The 20274-nt window shown below is 49.3% G+C and overlaps 1 protein-coding gene across 2 annotated transcripts in view; it reads right to left on the bottom strand.

Moving 5' to 3' along the window:
- ROR2 (receptor tyrosine kinase like orphan receptor 2) overlaps window positions 1-20274 on the bottom strand; it is a 169515-nt gene that overhangs the window by 51670 nt on the left and 97571 nt on the right. The window lies entirely within an intron of this gene.

Raw genomic sequence — 20274 nt, 5'->3', positions numbered from 1 at the left:
GAAGAAAACAGTAAACCAAATCTTACTCTATATTGTTAGTCTTGTGTTCCTACATGTTTCTCTTTGTCGTTTTCTAATATATCACTAACTGCTATTGTTCCAGATAATTTTACTTTTGAGATCTGAGCCTTTTCGATATTGCTTCTTCCTCCCTGTTGCCAGAGAGAGCCTCAGTGCCCCCCTCCTTTCCGTCTTGGATCTTACTATCTTGTGTTTTACTGTCTCTTTCACTACTCCCACTCAATTCCTCCTCTGAGAGTGGAAAATTCTTTTTAATGAAGGCCTCCGCCTCCTGGACTGTATTGATTCTGATCCTATTTCCCTCCCAGAAGATTAACATCCCCTCCGGAATCAGCCATTTGAACCAGATCCCTTTTTCATATAATTTTTTGCTAGGGAGGAAAATTTCCTCCTTCTATCTCTTATTTTTTTCTGGATCTGTTTGAGAATGGTGATCTCTTCACCCTTGTATTTCAATGGTCCCTGCCTTTGGGTCGCAAGTACCTCGTCCCTTGTGGATCTCCTGACAAACTTAACATGTATCTCCCTTGGAACATTGTGTCTTCTAGCATATGCTGAATTTATCCTATATACTAGATCAGTGGTGGGCAACCTTTTTTTTCAACTGAGCCAAATCTCGCCAAAACCACGATTGAAATTTATTTTGAGAGCCACATTTTTAAAACCAAAAATACATAGGATGGTATTCTAAAATTCTAAAAAATTCTAAAAAATTTCTAAACTCCATACTACTTGCAAATTAAATAGATTGTTAAAATGGCTCTACCATAACAAATAAGAGGAAAAAAACACCTTCCTTTTGTTTATAAAGTAGTGATTTTAATTTGATCCAAATGATTTAACATTACAACGTGGGTGGGACTGGAATTTTTATTAGTCAGAAATGTGGTCACAAAGCATGATGTCATGTCATGTGACCGGGCTCTCCAGGGATCTGCAAAATTGGCTCTTAAGACTGGTGGACTTCAACTCCCAGAATTCTGAGAATTGAAATCCACCAGTCTTAAAACAGCCAACTTTGCAGACCTCTGTGTTAGCCCAAAGCCTGGCGCTGGGCAGGCCTTGCTCCCCCATTGGTGGAGCCCCAAGAAGCGAGGAGGGAGAAAAAGAGACGGAGGCCAAGGAGCTTCTCCCCCCCCCCCGCAAAAATCTTATCAGGGAACCGGTGGGCAGTAGCAAATTAGCTGATCACGCGGCATACACGGAAAGCGAGGTTTGACCGGGTGGGGCAGTGAAACTCCAGGGCTAATTCCCCATGAGAACTGTTGCCTCTGAAGCGATATTTTGCTCCAATATTTTGAAACTTTAAGCGCCCCTTTCCCTTTTTTCTTTTCAACCCACAATGATTAGGGAGGATCCTGAAGTCGGGCGGGGCTGAGAAGCGAGGAGGCAGAAAAAGAAACGGAGGCCAAGGAGCTTCCCCCCCGCCCCCTCCCAGCAAAAATCTAACCGGGGAGCCGGGCGGGCAGTAGCAAATTAGCCGATCACGCCGCGTGGGCAGTAGCAAATTAACCAATCACGCAATTTGCTACTGCCCGCCTGGCTCCCTGGTTAGATTTTTGCTGGGAGGGGGCGGGGGGGAAGCTCCTTGGCCTCCGTTTCTTTTTCTGCCTCCTTGCTTCTCAGCCCCGCCCGACTTCAGGATCCTCCCTAATCATTGTGGGTCGAAAAGAAAAAAGGGAAGGGGCGCTTGTTTTGAAGTGCCCCTTTCCCTTTTTTATTTTTGACCTACACTGATTAAGGAGAATCCTGAAGTCACAAGTCAGGCGGCAATGAACTGCGTTTAGCTGGAGCTGGCTGGAGACCACGTGTCCACACCAAATACGCGACGCTGACGCTGCGCGGCAGTTAGAAATTAGTGCGTGGCGTAGTCTAGGCACGTGCGCGGCCGCGTATGCGCGCACCATAGAGGGAACAGTGCACATGACCCGACTGGAGCTGTGTGGAGCCGGCCGCCGGGGCTGCACACAGGGCGCGCACTGACAGAGGCTAGCTGCAGAGTCCTGACTTTTGGGGCGGCCGCCCGAGAGGAGGGAGGGGAGCGGGCGCCTGGCACACAGAAGAGCCGCATTAAAGTATGTAAAGAGCCGCATGTGGCTCGCGAGCCGCGGCTTGCTGACCACTGTACTAGATCCATATCCCACCATACTTGTTTTTTATCTATCTTGAGATAATCTGCTAAAATTGTACTCATAATATCTTTAAGGTTTTCATTCTCTGTTTCTGGTAAGTTCTGGAATCTAAGAAAAAAGGACATTCTTTCAAATTCTACTTTTGTCTGAAAATTTTCCATATCTGTGTTTCCCTTGCGCATTGCTTTCACTTCTTCCCCCAGCCCCGCCATTCCGTCCTCTAACACCAAAATTCGCTGTGTATTTCCAGCTATATGTTCTTTGACCACTCTGAGTTCTTCTTTGATCTCAGCCCTCATTTCATTCTGTCCCTTCATGAGTTCTTTAAACATTTCCGTAACAGATAGTTCCTTAGGATCCTCCCCAGCCACTGCTTTCTGCAACATTGACGATATCTTGGACTGTTGCATCATGGGGCTTGGGGCAGCCGATGAGGGGGCTGAGTGCGCTTTGCCGGTAGGGGGTTTCCTTGCCGCCATTTGTTTAAGTTCAGAGATACAAATCCTTGCCAAGGAAAGTGGTGTCAGAGGGTTTCACAGCTACGCTGGTCTCCAAAGGAAAACAATCGCAACGGCACCCAATTTGCAGTTCCAAGAGTAAAATACACCAAGATGAATGAAGAGAAAAGTCAGCCAAAGATCAGAAGATCCATACACAGGAGGAGGTCCCAGTTTCCCTTTGGGAGAGTAAACAAACAATCCACTTTTCTTTATTCTCTCTTTGGGAGTAGCTTCAAAGGACAGACTTCATTTGCATAAAGACAAAGAAAGAGGGGCGAGCGCCATCTTGGCCCTCCCCTTCGCAAGGAAAGAAGTCGCCGAAAGTTTTTTGTTTTAAAACAACAGTTCAGAGTCGTTTCCAGCAATTGTGAAAGTCATTTTCAATTAAAAGTCAAATAAATCAGTCTTTTAACCTCTCTCTTCCCAAGGATCCATTTACAAAGCCGCTTAGTCCGAGGGGGGGAATGGTAAACCCCCCCCCTCTAATCTCTCTTCAAGAACAGAAACACAAAAGACTCACAAAGTGACTGTTGCTTTTCTCCTAAATCCTCCAAGAGCGCCGGTCAGGATCCCCACCTTCAGTCTCCAGCTGCACTTTTCCGACTCTTCTTTTAACCTCTGGAGCCATCCGACGAGAGGGCAGGCAGCACGAAGCTGTCTCTCCCCCCCCCTCCGCTCCCCAGCTCCTACGCGAAGCCGAAAAGCACCCCAGCTGGCTGCCGCCACATGCGGGGTGCCTCGGCCGGCCGCCCTTCGGCAGGACCCCCCTACAAGGGCTCCTGTGTCCCCTAGGGGATACACCGGGGAGACGAGCGGCGGACAAACACATCCGTCGTCGTCCGATCCCGGAAGTGATGTCCACTTGTTTCCATTTTATACCTACCTCCAGACCAGGGGTGGGTTCCTGCCCGTTCTAACCGGTTCGCTAGAATAGGTTCCACAAATCTAGCATGCCGTTTGGAACCGGTTCCACCGGTGGAACTTCCCCTTGCTCGCTCACCTCGCACCCATCCGCACCATGCCTCTAAGAGCCCTATAGAGAGCCCTTGGCTCTCTATTGCTGCCTGCTGAGGAAGGAAGTAAGGTCTTTGCTGGCACAGCGGCTTTTGGGGCTAGGCTTTCCAGCCCGACAGCCCCGGCCGACGTCTATTGCAGTCGCAAGGAGCCAAGGAGAGCGCGGAGAAGAGCGTGAAGATTCTTGGCGCTCCGGGAAGCCGCAAAAGCTGCTGGGAGAGGCACGCAGCTTGGTTTAGCCTCCCTGGACGTCACAACAGTAGCCCCAAGCACCCCGATCTCGGCGTTTTTCGCATCGGGGCGTGCTGCAAAAGGGAATGAGTGAAGACCCTTTCTGGCTGGTGCAAAGAAGTTCCCCGGAACTCTGAAGACGCTGGGGTGATAAGGCAAATTCCCCGGCAGGTAGGAGAAACCCACTGAACGGACGAGGATCTATCCTGCCACTTAGTCAGGACTGGAGCGATGGCGACCGCATAAGAAGAAAGCAGAGAGAGAAAGCAGTTGAAATCGAGACATCTGTTATTATTATTGACAAGCCAAAGAAAAGGAGGACAATGCGAAATTGGCAGAGAGGGTGAGCTGGAAAGAAAGAGGCTCTGGGACGGAGACTGTTTTTGCAGTTCAGATTTTTGCTGAAAAGTAGTGAGAGCAGAGACCCTGAGTTGGAATTGACAGCGTGAATAACTTGAACGAAAGTGGCCACAGTGAGAACGAAAACCCAGCGTGGACAACAGGAGTGGGACACAGTAACTGCTGAGAAGACTTGGAAAGCACATAAAGGATTGTTTAACAGTCAGGTTGGTTGTCGACTTTTTTCTTCTTGCTCTTCCTTCTACTCTTTTGTTTTTCCAAAGAATAGCTGAACTTTGAGCTTTGAACAGTTTCAACCGTGAACAATAAATTCAGGAACTTGGAACGGTATCGGAGACAGTAGAGAGAGAACTGTTTTGGAACGATTAGAGGGCTTCTTTACCCACCCCCCTTTATTTTGCCTTTGCCGTTGGACTTGTTACTTTAAAATTACTTTGAACAAGCCAACAAACCTGGACGATGGCTGGCATACAGTTTGAAGAATGAAAGAGAAAAAAGGATGATATACTAATTAAAAGATGACGAGGGAAGAATTCAATACAAAGTAGAAGAAAAAAAGTATATTATTCATAAATACTTCATAAAACTATATGCGCAAGATAGTATGGAGAAAAACATTATTTAAACACAGAAAAGATAACAACAATCGCAAAAGAACAAAGGGAGGCGATAAACAGGCCAATAACGTTAGCCGAAGTGGAATTAGTCCTGAAAAACCAGAAAAATAATAAAACCCCAAGACCAGATGGAATACCGATGGAGCTAATAATATTGGAAGAACTAGGAGTGGAAATGTTTAACGAAGTTTTAGGAAAAGCCAAAATGCCTGAATCATGGATGGAAGCAATAATATCGCTAATCCCGAAAGAAGAAACCGATCTACAAGAAATTCAAAACTACAGACCAATTTCATTACTATATTCCGATTATAAAATATTTGCAGCAATTATGGAAGAAAGAATTAAACAGGTTTTAAATGAACGAATACACCCAGACCAAAATGGATTTTTACCTCACAGACACATTAAAAATAATACAAGAGTCATCCTAGACATAATAGAATATTACGAGGCGCATCCAGAAAAACAAATGGTACTGGGTTTCCTTGATGCACAAAAAGCATTCGACAATGTAATTTGGAAATTTATAATAACACTATTAAGACAGGATGAAATTCGGAGGAAAATTTACAAAAATGATAGAAAAACTTTATAACAGACAGACAGCCAAAGTTCTGATGAACGGGGAACTAACAGAGAAGATCGAAATAAAAAAGGGAGTCTCCTTTGCTGTTTATATTAACCCTGGAAATTTTATTAAATGAAATTAAGAAGGACCAGGGAATAAAAGGTTTGAGACTCAAAAACGAATATAAGGCCCAAGTTTATGCCAATGACTTAATATTTGTTCTAGAAGATCCATTAGAATCCAGTCTGAAATTAATTAAAAAATTAGAAGAATATGGCGAAGTGGCAGGATTAAAAATCAATAAAGGCAAAACAAAAATGATAACCAAGAATATGACAAAAAAGCAAGAAGAGGAACTGGAATTAACAACTAGAATGCAAATAATTAAGAAAGTTAAATATTTGGGGATCTGGGTGTCTGCAAAATGTTCCACAATTAAGGACGATAATTATAATAAACTAGTGACACAAATAAAGAAAGACTTAGAAAGCTGGAAAAATATTCAGCTATCACTAATGGGACGTATAGCCACAGTCAAAATGAATATTTTACCAGGAATCTTATTCTTGTTGCAAGCCACACCTATTAACCCAGGTAAAACTTTATTTCAAGAATTAAACAAAATAACTGCTAGGTTCATTTGGCAAGGACGAAAAGCGAGGATTAAACTAAAGTCAATGCAAGATAGCAAGGAGTGGGGAGGCTTAGCCTTACCAAATTGGGAATTATACACATTAGCAGTAACAATAACATGGGTGAAAGATTGGATAGAGCTAAAGAATAAAATAATTTTGACCTTAGAAGGCCATGATTTGCAAGCAGGTTGGTGTACATTCCTATGGGATGATGAAAATAAAACGCACAAATACTTTCAAAAACATTTATTTAGAAGAGCGCTATTGCAAAATTGGCTCAAAATAAAAAAAATCCACTATGTGAAAATCCCGAATTAGCTATTACTGACAGAAAGGACGATTCATCCAAATTTTATAGATATAAATAAAATGCTAAGATACAGAGACATAATTGATGGACAGGGAAATTTAAAAACAATTGAAGAATTGGCAGAACAAAACATGAAAGTTGACTGGCTAACCTACTTGCAAATCAAAACTAAACACAATAATGATACTAAAATATATGACATCGAAACAGAACCACATGAATTGGATAAAATAATTCATAGCTTGGATAGAAAGATGACAGGGAGAATATATAAATTTACCCTGAAGCATAAAATGGAAGAGGAAATCGTGAGATAACAAATGATAAAATGGGCACAGAACTTTGGCTATAATATTGAGTTGGATAAATGCGAAAAATTTTGGGGAACAAACTTAAAAATGACACTATCAGTTGCATACAAGGAAGATCAGTACAAAATATTTTACAGATGGCACCTGGCACCAACTAGGTTAGCTAAAATCTCAACAAATACCTCCCCAAAATGCTGGAAATGTGAATCAATACATGTTTCATACTACCGTGTTTCCCCGAAAATACAACCTGTCCCGAAACTAAACCCATGCCACATTTTTCGCGTGGGCAAAAATATAAGCCCACCCCTGAAAATAACCCCCCCCCCTCCGGCCAGGCAGAGCACCGCTCACTGACCTAGCGTTATTCCGAAAGCGGCAAGTCGCAGGAGCCGGGGGGAGCGCTCACGTTGCTTTCCGCCTTCGGGATACCGCTAGGTTGCGGAGTGGCGTTCTGCCTGGCCGAAGGGGAGAGTTGCCGGGCGGCTGCTCCCTTGTGAACTGGCTCCCGAAGAGCCAGGCACAGCCTCAGCGGCGAAGCAGCCATGAGGTAACCATGCTCACGAGCAGCCGCCCGGCAAATCCCCTCTCCAGCCGGAAAGAGCGCCATTCACTGACCTAGGGGGTATCCCTAAGGTGCCAAGCCATGTGGCGCTCTGCCCGCCCTCCAGCTCCCGCGGCTTTGCACATTCGGGATACCCCCTAGGTCAGTGCATGGAGCTCTGCCCGGCTGGAGAAGTGGGTTGCGCGAGCACCTGTTCTGCCTGCAGCTTCACCAAGCACTTGCGCAGCTCTCCCAGGCCACCGCCGCTGGCTGCTGCTGCCCGCCACCGCCCGCCGCCGCCCCGTTCCGCTCCACGCATAACTTCCAAATCCAAAAATCGGGGCCGAGTGTTCTAGCATCGGCCGCTCTAGGAGTGGTTATGGACTGTGCTGAAATGGACAAATTAACAAAAGAAATCCAGGGAAAAGAAGAAACAGAATACTACCAGATATGGGATATATGGTATAGGTGGATGGAGGAAAGAAACAAGGATCAATGAAGGACGACAACAAAGCCCAAAAGTAGTAGTTAAGGAGAATTAGCACATACATATGTATCCAAGTGCTCTCTATGGTGGGCTGGCTGCCGGACAGAGAGTCTTCCGGACAGAGTCTTCCAGCAGCCGGCCCACCATAGAGAGCAGTCCTAGAGCGGCCGATGCTAGAACACTCGGCCCCGATTTTTGGATTTGGAAGTTATGCGCGGAGCAGAACAGGGCGGCGGCGGGCGGTGGCGGGCAGCAGCAGCCAGCGGCGGTGGCCTGGGAGAGCTGCGCAAGTGCTTGGTGAAGCTGCAGGCGGAACAGGCGCTCGCGCAACCCACTTCTCCAGCCGGGCAGAGCTCCATGCACTGACCTAGGGGGTATCCCGAATGTGCAAAGCCGCGGGAGCTGAAGGGCGGGCAGAGCGCCACATGGCTTGGCACCTTAGGGATTACCCCCTAGGTCAGTGAATGGCGCTCTTCCCGGCTGGACAGGGGATTTGCCGGGCGGCTGCTCGTGAGCATGGTTACCTCATGGCTGCTTCGCCGCTGAGGCTGTGCCCGGCTCTTCGGGAGCCAGTTCACAAGGGAGCAGCCGCCCGGCAGCCCCAAAACAATAAGCCCTCCCTGATAATAAACCCAAGGGCATATTTCGTGGGGCAAAAGAAAATAAGCCCCTGGCGTATTTTCGGGAAAACACGGTACCACTTATGGTGGATCTGTGAGGAGGCTAAAAATTTTTGGAAAAAGATCAAAAAGTGACTAGAGGTAATAATGGGTGTTAAAATAGAAAGGAAACCTGAAGTTTTTTAAATTAGGAATAATGACTGTGAAATATAAGAAAGAAATTCAGTATTTAATATTACATTTAATTACGGCAGCAAGGATTGCTTTTGCCCAGAAATGGAAAAAGAAATTAATTCCAAGCAAAGATGAAATAATAAGAAAGGTTATGGACTGTGCTGAAATGGACAAATTAACAAAAGAAATCCAGGGAAAAGAAGAAACAGAATACTACCAGATATGGGATATATGGTATAGGTGGATGGAGGAAAGAAACAAGGATCAATGAAGGACGACAACAAAGCCCAAAAGTAGTAGTTAAGGAGAATTAGCACATACATATGTATCCAAGTGGTTTAACCTTACTAGAGGTAATCAGCCAATATAGCAGACAGAGGAGTAAGATAAGAGGGTTAAGAATGGTGAAATACAAATGAAATATAATAGAAGGGGGAAATAATATAAGGTGAGCGATATCGATTGGCAATTGCTATTAGAACGAACAGGAAGCTCCTGTTCGTATTATATTGTACAAATGTGGTGTACGTCTAAATTTTGTGTATGTGTATTTTACATGTTTGTAAACAAAATTTTAAAAAAATAAAATAATTTTTTTTTAAAAAAGGAGTTCCCAGGACTTGCTTTGCTGTGCATGTGTGATGGGCCCGCACCTCCCCCACCAGCAATCTGGAAAAGGTCTTCACTCCCTCCCTCTTGCAGCATGCCCCGATGCGAAAAACGCCAAGATCGGCGTGCTTGGGGCTGCTGCTGCGATGTCCAGGGAGGCTAAACCAAGCCACGTGCCTCTCCCAGCCGCTTTTGTGGCTTCCCGGAGCGCCAAAATCCTTCGCGTTCTTCTCCGCACTATCCTCGGCTCTTCGCGACTGCAATAGACATCCAGAGGCAGCGGGGGCTGTTAGGCTGGAAACCCAAGCCCCATTAGCCCTAAAAGCCACTTCTGGACATCTATTGCAGTCACAAGAAGCCGAGGAGAGTGCGCAGAAGAGCGCAAAGGTTAGGGTTACTGGGCAACGTGTGTGTGTGAGAGAGGCTGGAGCAGTTCCGCTCTGAATGGAGGGACAGGAAAAAAGTTGGGATTCTCCCTGCTGCAGCCTTTAAATGGCAGAGAGAAGCCGAACTTTTCCCCCTCCATTCAAAAGGAGCTCCCTTTATGCCCCCCCTGGCCCCCTCCCTCCTGGGGGTTGAAGTACCTGAAAGGGACAGGCAGGCTGCCACAGCTCCCCTGAGAAGACATTTCTGAGAAGAGAAAGGGCTCCGGTCCGGCTGCACCCAAGCTGGTGGAGCATCCACAACTGCCCGCCCGTCGCCAGGGAGACAACCAGTTCAGGTGAGCCACACAGTTGCTCCGATCGCACAGGTGCTCCACCAGCTCAGGTGCAGCCGGACTGGATAATTTTCTCTTCTCAGAAATGTCTTCTCAGTGGAGCTGTGGCAGCCTGCCTGTTCCCTTCAGCCCCCTGGAGCAGCAGAAGGAGCAGCAGCAGGCGCCACCGCCACCACTGGGGTCCAGCATCCTCCTCGGGAGCCTTGAGTTGTGGCCGTTTGCATGTCTCTCCCGAGCTTCTCTCGGAAAGTGAAATGGCAGGCACCCCGCTGGCAGAGCCTCTGGGTGAAAGGCGAGTGAGCTGGGCGGAAGAAGGGGGAAAATGCTGGAGCTGCATTGCCCTGCTGGGTTCGGGGACTTCTGGCCCTCGTACCACACTTTGCAGCCCCATGTGGACCTCTTCAGGGCACTGGGCAACCTGATTCTGGTGATTTCCCCCCCCCCAAAAAAAATACCACCTGCCCGCCTCTCCAGATTCTGCAGCTTCTTCAGAGGTTTCTTTTTTAAAAAGCCTCTCCAGAGGAGGAGGCAAAGAGCTGGATGGATGAAAAAGGGAACTACTGCTACTGGTGGAGCTGCGTTGCCCCGCTGGTTTCGGGGACTTCTGTCCCTCATGCTGTGCTTTGCAACCACCAGAGCCCTACACAGACCTCTTGCTCTGGCGGTTGCAAAGCACAGCACGAGGGGCAGAAGTCCCCGAAACCAGCGGGGCAACGCAGCTCCACCAGTAGCAGTAGTTTCCCCCTTGCTCCGCCCAGCTCTCCACCTCCTTTGCTTACGCTCCCTGCTGGGTCCAGGGGCTTCTGTCCCCTCGTGCCACACATTACAGGCACTGGAGCGCCACACGGACCTCTTCATGGTGCTGGGAAACCTGGTTCTGGGGATTTCCCCTCCCACCCAAAAAAAGACCGCCTGCCCATCTCTCCAGATCTTGTGGCTTTTTCGGGGGGGTTCTTTTAAAAAACACCTCTCCAGATGATCTTGAATGATGCTGCCTGTCTGTCCCCCTCTCAAAGCAACCTCGCAGGTTTTCAATATCATCTGGAGAGGCGTTTTTTAAAAGAAACCCCAGAAAAAGCTGCAGGAACCAGAGCAACGGGTGGTCGGTCTTTTTTGGGGGGATTCCCAGAACCAGTTTGCCCAATATCCCATAAGAGGTCCACGTGGGGCTCCGGCACCTGCAAAGTGTGGCAGCATGCCGCCCTGATCAACTGGCTTATAGTTGGTGGCATCCCTCGCTAGGATTTCTCCCTTCCTCTGCCCGGCTCTCCCCCTCCTCCTTTGCTTAGGCTCCCTTCCCACTTGGCACAGAAAAGGGGCTCAACTTTAAAATGGGGCACCTTGGCCTTGGGCCACCGCGGGGATTTCTCTGCTAGCTGCATCTCACTTTGGGTAAAGGAGGAGGAGAGGAGGTCGTAAGGCAGAAGAGAAATTTCTTCTCCCTGCCCTCTGGATCGCCAGCATGAGCATGGCTCTTCAGGAGCTCAGCAACAACTTGAGTAACAATGGCGGCTGCCCACACACCCACTTTCAGTTGAGGGCAGGCTTAATAATAATAATAATAATAATTTTATTTGATTAGCCGCAACCCTCTCCCGAAGGACTCGGGGCGGCGTACAATCAAAACGGATAAAAATACACATAAGACAAACATATATACAAAAAGAACAGAGACATATACATATGTGCATGGAGGAGAGTTGACTTATAAGTGAAAGACAATTAAAAACACAATTTAAAATCCCCTTAAATAAAATTACTAAATTAAAAAACCCATCAGGAGCGTTACGAAGTTATGGTTGAGCCAGGCCAGCTATTTGGAAAAGGTGGGTCTTGAGCTTAACACGGAAGGAGCGGAGGTCAGTAGTGGTCCTAATATCCGGGGGAAGGTCATTCCACAGGGCTGGGCCCGCCACAGAGAAGGCTCTGCTCCTAGGCGCCGCCCCATGGCACTGTCTGGTGGACGGCACCTGGAGAAGTCCCTCTCTGTGCGAGCGGATGGGTCGTAGGGATATATGGGGCAGAATACGATCCCGCAGGTAACTAGGTCCTGAGCCATGGAGCGCTTTAAAGATCGTAATCAAGACCTTGAAACGCACTCGATAGACCACAGGAAGCCAGTGCAGCTCGCGTAGGAGAGGTGTCACATGGGAGTACTTAGTACTCCCCATAATCACCCGCGCGGCCGCATTCTGGACCAACTGCAGTCTCCGAGTGCATTTCAAGGGAAGCCCCATGTAGAGAGCGTTACAGTAGTCCAGGCGAGACGTCACCAGCGCATGGGTGACTGTGCGTAGGGCGTCCCGGTCCAATAGGGGGCGCAATTGGCGCACCAGGTGAACCTGGTGGAACGCCCCCCTGGCCACGGCTGTCACATGTTCATCCATGGACAGCCTGGCATCCAGGAGGATGTCCAAATTGCGCGCCCGCTCCACAGGGGCGAATTGAATGCCCCCAATGGCCAGAGATGGAATTATCTGGTTGAACCAGGGAGCCGGAACCCACAGCCACTCCATCTTGGAAGGGTTGAGCCTGAGTCGGTTGTCATCCATCCAGACCCGTACGGCTTCCACACACCGGGACATCACTTCGACGGCCTCGTTGGGGTGGTTCGGGGTGGAAATGTACAGCTGAGTATCATCAGCGTACAGATGATATCCCACCCCGAAACCACGGATGATCTCACCCAGCGGCTTCATGTATGTGTTGAACAGGAGTGGCGAGAGGACCGACCCCTGTGGCACCCCACAAGTAAGGGGGCTTAGGGTCGACCTCTGCTCCCCTGCCAACACACGTTGCGTCCGGCCGGAGAGGTAGGAGCCGAACCACCGCAAAACGGTGCCCCGGACCCCCAACCCCTCCAGTCGGTGCAACAGGATACCATGGTCGATGGTATCAAAAGCCGCCGAGAGGTCTAATAGGACCAGGATAGAGGAACAGCCCCTATCTCTGGCCCTCCAGAGATCATCTACCAACGCGACCAAGGCCGTCTCTGTGCTGTGCCCAGGGCGAAAGCCGGACTGGCGCGGGTCTAGATAATCATTCTCCTCCAGATGTCGTGGAAACTGAGAAGCCACCACACTCTCTACAACCTTCGCCAAAAAGGGAAGGTTGGAGACAGGACGATAATTGGCCAGCTCCATAGGGTCCAGGGAAGGCTTCTTGAGCAAGGGTCTCACCACCGCCTCTTTCAAGGCGGCCGGGAGAGACCCCTCACCCAACGAAGCGTTCACTAGGCCCAGGAGCCAGTCGCGTGTAACCTCCCAGCATGCCAGTACAAGCCAGGAGGGACACGGGTCCAGCAAACATGTGGTAGGTCGCAGTCGTCCACGCAATCTGTCCAAATCCTCGATGACAACCAAGTCAAACTCCTCCCAAAAAGGTTTCTCAAGACTCGCCACTGGCGTCTCGACTGGGCCACTGAAGGGGACCCAATCCTTCCGGATTTGAGCGACTTTATCCTGCAGATATTTCCCAAACTCCTCTGCCCTACCCTGTAAAGGGGCCTCCCGCGGCCTCTGAAACAGAAGGGAGCGGGACACCCGAAACAGGGCGGCAGGCCGGTTCTCTGCGGATGCAATGAGAGCGGCACAATATTGACGTTTGGCCGTTCTCAATGCCACTAGGTACGTCCTTAAATGGGCTCGTACCTGTGCTCGGTCAAATTCGGATCGGGAGGATCTCCAACGACTCTCTAGGCATCTCTTGCGGCGCTTCATCACCCTTAGCTCCTCAGTGAACCAAGGAGCCAGGGTGGATCGTTGCCGCCGGAGAGGCCGCAAAGGCGCCACCCGGTTCAAGGCCCCGGTAGTCGCATTATTCCATGTGGCCACCAGGTCCTCTACCCAAGGGCGGGTCAGGGCTGCAGGAGGTGGCCCAAGCTCCGTCTGGAACCTGTCTGGTTCCATCAAGCGCCTGGGGCGGAACCATCTAGTGTTTTCCGGTTCCGCCTCCCCGCAGCGAGGGGTAGCACCAGGGAAGTCAAGACGGAGGAGTGAGTGATCTGACCATGACAGAGGAGTGATGGTTAAATTCACTCCTCCCAGATCACTCAACCACTGGCGAGAGACAAAAACAAGGTCCAAGGTGTGACTGGGCCCTGAATCATTTGAGTCAGGTCCATGGCTATCATGGAAGCCATGAACTCCCGAACCCCCTCTGATGCTTCTCCCACCGACAGCAGGTTAAAACCCCCATCACTAAAAGTTTGGGGGTCTCAACCGCCACCGATGAGATCAGCTCGAGGAGCTCAGGCAGGGTCGCTGATGTATGGCGGGGAGCCAGGTATACTATCAGCAGGCCCAACTGCCTCCCAGGGCCCCATTTCACAACAAGGGATTCACATCCGGACGTCTGTGGCACAGTGGACTCCCTCGGCTCTAAGTCCTCCCGGATAATCACTGCTACCCCACCGCCCCTTCCCCGGGCCAGGGCTGGTGAAATGCTTGGTAACCTGGTGGGCACATTTCCACGAGGGGTAACCCTCCCTCGTGGCCCAACCAGGTTTCCGTCATTCCCGCGAGGTCCGGCTCCCCCTCCAAAATTAGATCATGAATGAGGGGGGCCTTATTGACAACGGACCTCGCATTGCATAACAACAGCCTCAGGCCCTGGGCCTGCAGATCCTGACCACCTAGAACGCGGGGGTTGGTACAAGCGACCGGGTGTAACCAGCATCCACGGTCTCCCAACCGACTGCGAGTTGTTAATCTGTCCTCGTATCTGCCCCTCCCTACGACTGTTGGAATCAAGGAGCCCTGTATAGGAATGAAATCCTCTCCCCCCCTCCTCCTCTCTGCTCCTTCTGTCATCGCTCCTGATCTGACCCACCCACCCCCAACCCCTAAACCCCTAAAAGAATTTAAAAAACATTTAACTAAAAAACCCCTAAGTCTCCGCTTCCTCCACCTCTCGGGATTAATGAATCCGTCATCAAGGTGGGCCCTTGAAGGGCGGAGGGCCACACCTGCGAGAGGGGGGATTCCCGCAGTAGGATTAGGTCTAGCCTAGAGTACATATGCTGTTAAAAATTGATCAGGGCCTAGGCTCTGTGCTGCAGATGGTGTGGTCATACGCCATAGTCCAATAAAATTGAAAAAGCCGGGTTCCAGTGCAAAGAGAATCGTCCAGTCCAAGATGGGGGGGGGGTAGTGATGATAATAAGATGGTCAGGTGCCGGTCAGTAAGTGGGGGCTAGTGGGTGGTCAATGGTGGATGGCGAGGGGTAGATGGATTTTTGCTTGATAATGGGCAAGGGGCAGATGGTCAGTCAGATGAAGATAGGGAGGTAAAAAAAAAAAACCTCCAGGGCGCGCACGGATGAAAAACAGGGGCAGTTGTTACTCCAAAAGTCAGCAGGAGGGGGTAAACGGAACAGTCAAGGAGGTGGCTGGCAGGGGGTAAAAAACTCCCCTGCCAAGTCTGATGTTAAACCTCCTCCAATTCCCAACAAGCTTGCCAGTTCCCAGCAAGCCTCCCCCCCAGCCTCCAAGCAGCCTCCTGGAACGCAGCCCTTCTCCTACCAGGCCTTCGGCATTTAGGTCTTGCCTAGGCCTGCATCCATGTTCTAAGCACTCCAGCCAAACCATTACAAGCCCCAACGCCGCTCCTACCGGCCTCCAGTCCTTCCTGCTCCAGTCCTATCCAGTCCTATCCAGTCCTATCGACCTCCAATCCTCCCAACTCGACCTCCAGCATCTCCAACATCTCTCCCAATCTGCTGCAGGCCGGGGAATTTGGCGTTCGGCTTTTCCAGCCGTCGCCGCTGCCGCTCGGATTGCCGCCGCCCCAGGCGCTGCGCTTGTTTTGCAAAAGCGCAGCACAGTCAAGGGTTGAAGAAACTGCCCGATGGGAAGGCGGGATGCTTTTTGCGGGGGAGGGGGGACAACATACCTGCAACTTTTATCCCTTGCCCACCCACCTACCACCACCACCCCGCGGGCACTACGTTGGGGGAACTTGGGCGTGATTGGTCTTGAACACAGGACATGCGTGCCCCCCCTGCCCACCTCCACGCTTTGGCAGATTGGCTGGCTGTGGAGCATGGGCCCTTTTTGAAGCCGGGTTGAGTCCTTCCTTGGGATGGATGCCCATACACAAGGGGTACAGGCTAGGACCAGATGCCCTCATCCATTTCTCCCAAAGGTCCTTTTTTTCCTCCAAGAGGCAACTGGATTTTCTGGTTTTTCTTGTTGTTTTGCTTCTCCTCCAGGAAGCTTCTTCAGCTCTGAGGAAGCTTCTGGAGGAGCTGAAAAAGCTTCTTGGAGGAGAAGTGAAAGGTCTTCGAAGAAAAAGCAGAATGTCCAGCTGCCTCTTGGGAAAACAAGAATCTTTGAGACATCCTGGATGACCAAGACTCCCCATAGACATCCCTTATCCTAGCCTTCCTTTCTAATGCCTCCTAGCCTTGCCTGCCTTCCATCCCTTGTGGTGGCCACTCTCCCAAAGCCCATGATAGTTGAGCATCAATAAGTCCTCTTGAAGTATCAAGGGTGACTGAGGGTTCAGAGGTGGCACACACCCATGGTTTCCTGATTGCCAGGGCTATTTGGGAAATCTAAGCTGGAGAGACTTGGTCTGTCCCAAACTTTTGAAGCTGGTGGGCTCTGGATAAAAGTCAAAACCTGAGCTTGATACTGACCTAGAGGTTTTTGTTGAAATCCTGGTTTAAGTTTTGGAAAAAGACTTATTTCACTCTAAACTTGTGACTGCTTTCATCAAACCTTAGAGTGATTTAGAAAGAAAGAGAGAGAGAAAGAGAAAGAGGGAAAGAAAGAGAGAAAGAGAGAAAGAAGGGAGGAAGGAGGGAGGGAAGAGAGAAAGAAAGAAAGTGGGAGAGATACTCACAAGAAAGGAAGGAATGGAGGGAGATAGAGAAAAAATAGAGACAAAAAGAGAAAGAGAAAGAGAGAGAAAGAAAAAGGAAAGAGAAAGAAAGGTAGAAAGAAAGGTAGAAAGAAAGGTAGAAAGAAAGAAAGAAAGAAAGAAAGAAAGAAAGAAAGAAAGAAAGAAAGAAAGAAAGAAAGAGAATTTATTACCACAATTGAGCCCAAAATTTTGGTTGCTAAGCAAGAGCATTGTTAAGTGAGTTTCACCACATTTTCCAAGTTGGCATTGCCCATCCAGTCACATGACTGCCAAGCCACCCCCACCTGGTCACATGACCACCGAGCCACTCCCACAAAACAGGCCACACTTACAGAAGACATTCTAAAATTTTTGAAACCCACCACTGCTCCAGACAGACAGAGGTAGGTTTCCTACTTGATATAACTTTCTTTAAAAGTTTGGTTTATACTCTACATTGTAATACTCAGTTTTGACTAAAGTCATAAGTATAAGAGTGATAAGAACGTTATAAAAGACTAGAAACCTGTGCACTGCTGGATCACCATTTCAGAGATACTTCCTTACCAAAACAGAGAAACAGAATTACCAAAAATTGGTAGGAGTGGGAGTGACCTCTATCATCCTGTTGGCTTTCCCATCAAGTTTGCTTGTGGGAAGCTGGCAGAGAGCATTAGAAATTTTCCTCCCTCCTCCCCATCTCCCTATTTCTTCCAGTAAAGCAACAATTTCATGTTGAATTTTAAGACTGTGGAGCATACCACAAATATAAATTTGATAAATAAATAAATATACTTTTAGTCAAGTTTGTTCATTCACACCACTGTTATATGTTAAATAATAATAATAATAATAATAATAATAATAATAATAATAATAATAATAATAATAATAATAATAATAATAATAATAATAATTTGAATTTATTAGCCGCTCCCTTTCCAGGCAGGACTCGGGGCGGCGTACAATGGGGCATATAGAACATAAAACATGTGTACAAACACATAAACATACATATATACAAAGACACACATGCACGGAGGAGGTAACAAATTACAACATTTAGACAGTTAAAAATCACCATTAAAATACCCCAATTGTAAGAAACCCAATGTACAATTAAAATTTAAAATTTAAAAAGACAGTCAGGAGGAGTGAGAAAAATTACGGTTGAGCCAGGCCAGATAATTGAAAGAGGTGGGTCTTCAGCTGTACACGGAAGGAGCGGAGATCGGAAGTAATCCTGATGTCACGGGGGAGGTCATTCCACAGGGCTGGGCCCATCACAGAGAAGGCTCTGCTCCTGGGTGTCGCCCCCCGACACTGTTTGGCGGACGGCACCCGGAGAAGTCCCTCTCTGTGTGAGCGAATTGGTCGTAGGGATGTGTGGGGCAGGATGCGATCCTGCATGTAACTAGGCCCTGTGCCATGAAGCGCTTTAAAGATCATAATCAAAACCTTGAAACGCACTCGGTAGACCACAGGAAGCCAGTGCAGCTCGCGCAGGAGAGGTGTTACAGGGGAGTATCTAGTCCTCCCCATAATCACCCGCGCGGCCACGTTCTGGACCAACTGTAGTCTCCGAGTGCATCTCAAGGGAAGCCCCATGTAGAGAGCATTGCAGTAGTCCAGGCGAGACGTCACTAGCGCATGGGTGACTGTGCGTAGGGCATCCCGGTCCAATAAGGGGCGCAATTGGCGCATCAGGCGGACCTGATGGAACGCCCCCCTTGCCACGGCTGTTACATGGTCATCCATGGACAGCCGGGCATCTAGGAGGACGCCCAAATTGCGCACCTGTTCCATGGGGGCTAGTTGCACGCCCCCAATGGCCAGAGATGGAAGCACCTGGTTGAACCGGGAGGCCGGAAGCCACAGCCACTCCGTCTTGGAAGGGTTGAGTTTTAGTCGGTTGCCATCCATCCAGACCCGTACGGCCTCCAAACACCGGGACATCATTTCGACAGCCTCATTGGGGTGGTTCGGGGTGGAAATGTATAGCTGAGTATCATCAGCATACAGATGATATCCCACCCCAAAACCACAGATGATCTCGCCCAGCGGTTTCATGTATGTGTTGAACAGGAGAGGCGAGAGCACCGATCCCTGTGGCACTCCACATGTGAGTGGCCTCCGGGTCGATCTCTGCTCCCCTGCCAACACACGTTGCGTCCGGTCAGAGAGGTAGGAGCCAAACCACCGTAAAACGGTGCCCCTGACTCCCAACCCCTCTAGCCGGTGCAACAGGATACCATGGTCGATGGTATCGAACGTCGCCGAGAGATCTAATAGGACCAGGATAGAGGAACAACCCCTATCTCTGGCCCTCCAGAGATCATCAACCAATGCGACCAAGGCCGTCTCCGTGCTGTGCCCGGGTCGGAAGCCGGACTGGCGCGGGTCTAGATAATCATTTTCCTCCAGGTGACGTGGGAACTGCTGTACCACCACACTCTCTACAACCTTCGCTAAGAAAGGAAGGTTGGAGACTGGACGATAATTGACTAGGTCCGTTGGGTCCAGGGAAGGCTTCTTGAGCAGGGGCCTCACCACCGCCTCTTTCAAGGCAGCCGGTAGAGACCCCTCACCCAACGAGGCGTTCACTAGGCCCAGGAGCCAGTCGCGCGTAACCTCCCAGGATGCCAGTACAAGCCAGGAGGGACACGGGTCAAATAAACATGTGGTGGGTCGCGACTTTGTCCTGTAGATATTTCCCAAACTCCTCTGCTCTGCCCTGTAAAGGGGCTTCCCGCGGTCTCTCAAACAAGAGGGAGCGAGTCACCCGAAACAGGGCGGCAGGGCGGTTATCTGCGGACGCAATAAGAGCGGCGCAATGTTGACGTTTGGCCGCTCTTAATGCCACGAGGTACGTCCTCAAATAGGCTTGTGCCTGTGCTCGGTCAAATTCGGAACGGGAGGATCTCCAACGACTCTCTAGGCGTCTCTTGTGACGTTTCATCACCCTTAGCTCCTCGGTAAACCAAGGGGCCAGGGTGGTTCGTCGCCGCAGGAGAGGCCGCAAAGGCGCCACCCGGTCTAGGGCCCCGGTAGTCGCACTATTCCATGCGTCTACCAGGTCCTCCACTCGGGGGCGGGTCAGGTCCACAGGAGGTGGCCCAAGCTCCGTCTGGAACCTATCTGGTTCCATCAGGCGCTTGGGGCGGAACCATCTAATACATTCCAGTTCCGCCTCCTCGCGGCGGGGGGTAGCACCAGGGAAGTCCAGCCGGAGAAGTGAGTGATCCGACCATGACAGGGGAATAATGGCTGGATCCCCTATTCCCAAATATCAACTGACAAGAAGCAATGCTTCATTAGTGAATATACAAACTTGATTCTAAAGATGAGGTGAATTTGATCATGTATGTTTATGAAATTAATTAAAAAGTGCTCTTAGATATTGCTACATATATAGTATATCTGCACTACAAAGTGCAAAACTAAACACACATTGTAAAAAAAAAACTCTTAGCCCCAGGAAGGAAATTATTCTAATTTGCTCTGGCCCTTCTGTAGTAGCTGTTGATCCATACTGAATCAGATTAATTACAATCATTAAATTAATGTCATATTT

The sequence above is a fragment of the Natrix helvetica genome, assembly GCF_964273705.1.
Source record: "Natrix helvetica genome assembly, chromosome: 2".
NCBI lineage: Eukaryota > Metazoa > Chordata > Lepidosauria > Squamata > Natricidae > Natrix > Natrix helvetica.
Note: the sequence above shows the minus strand (reverse complement) of the source record. Positions and strands in the feature narration are given on the sequence as shown.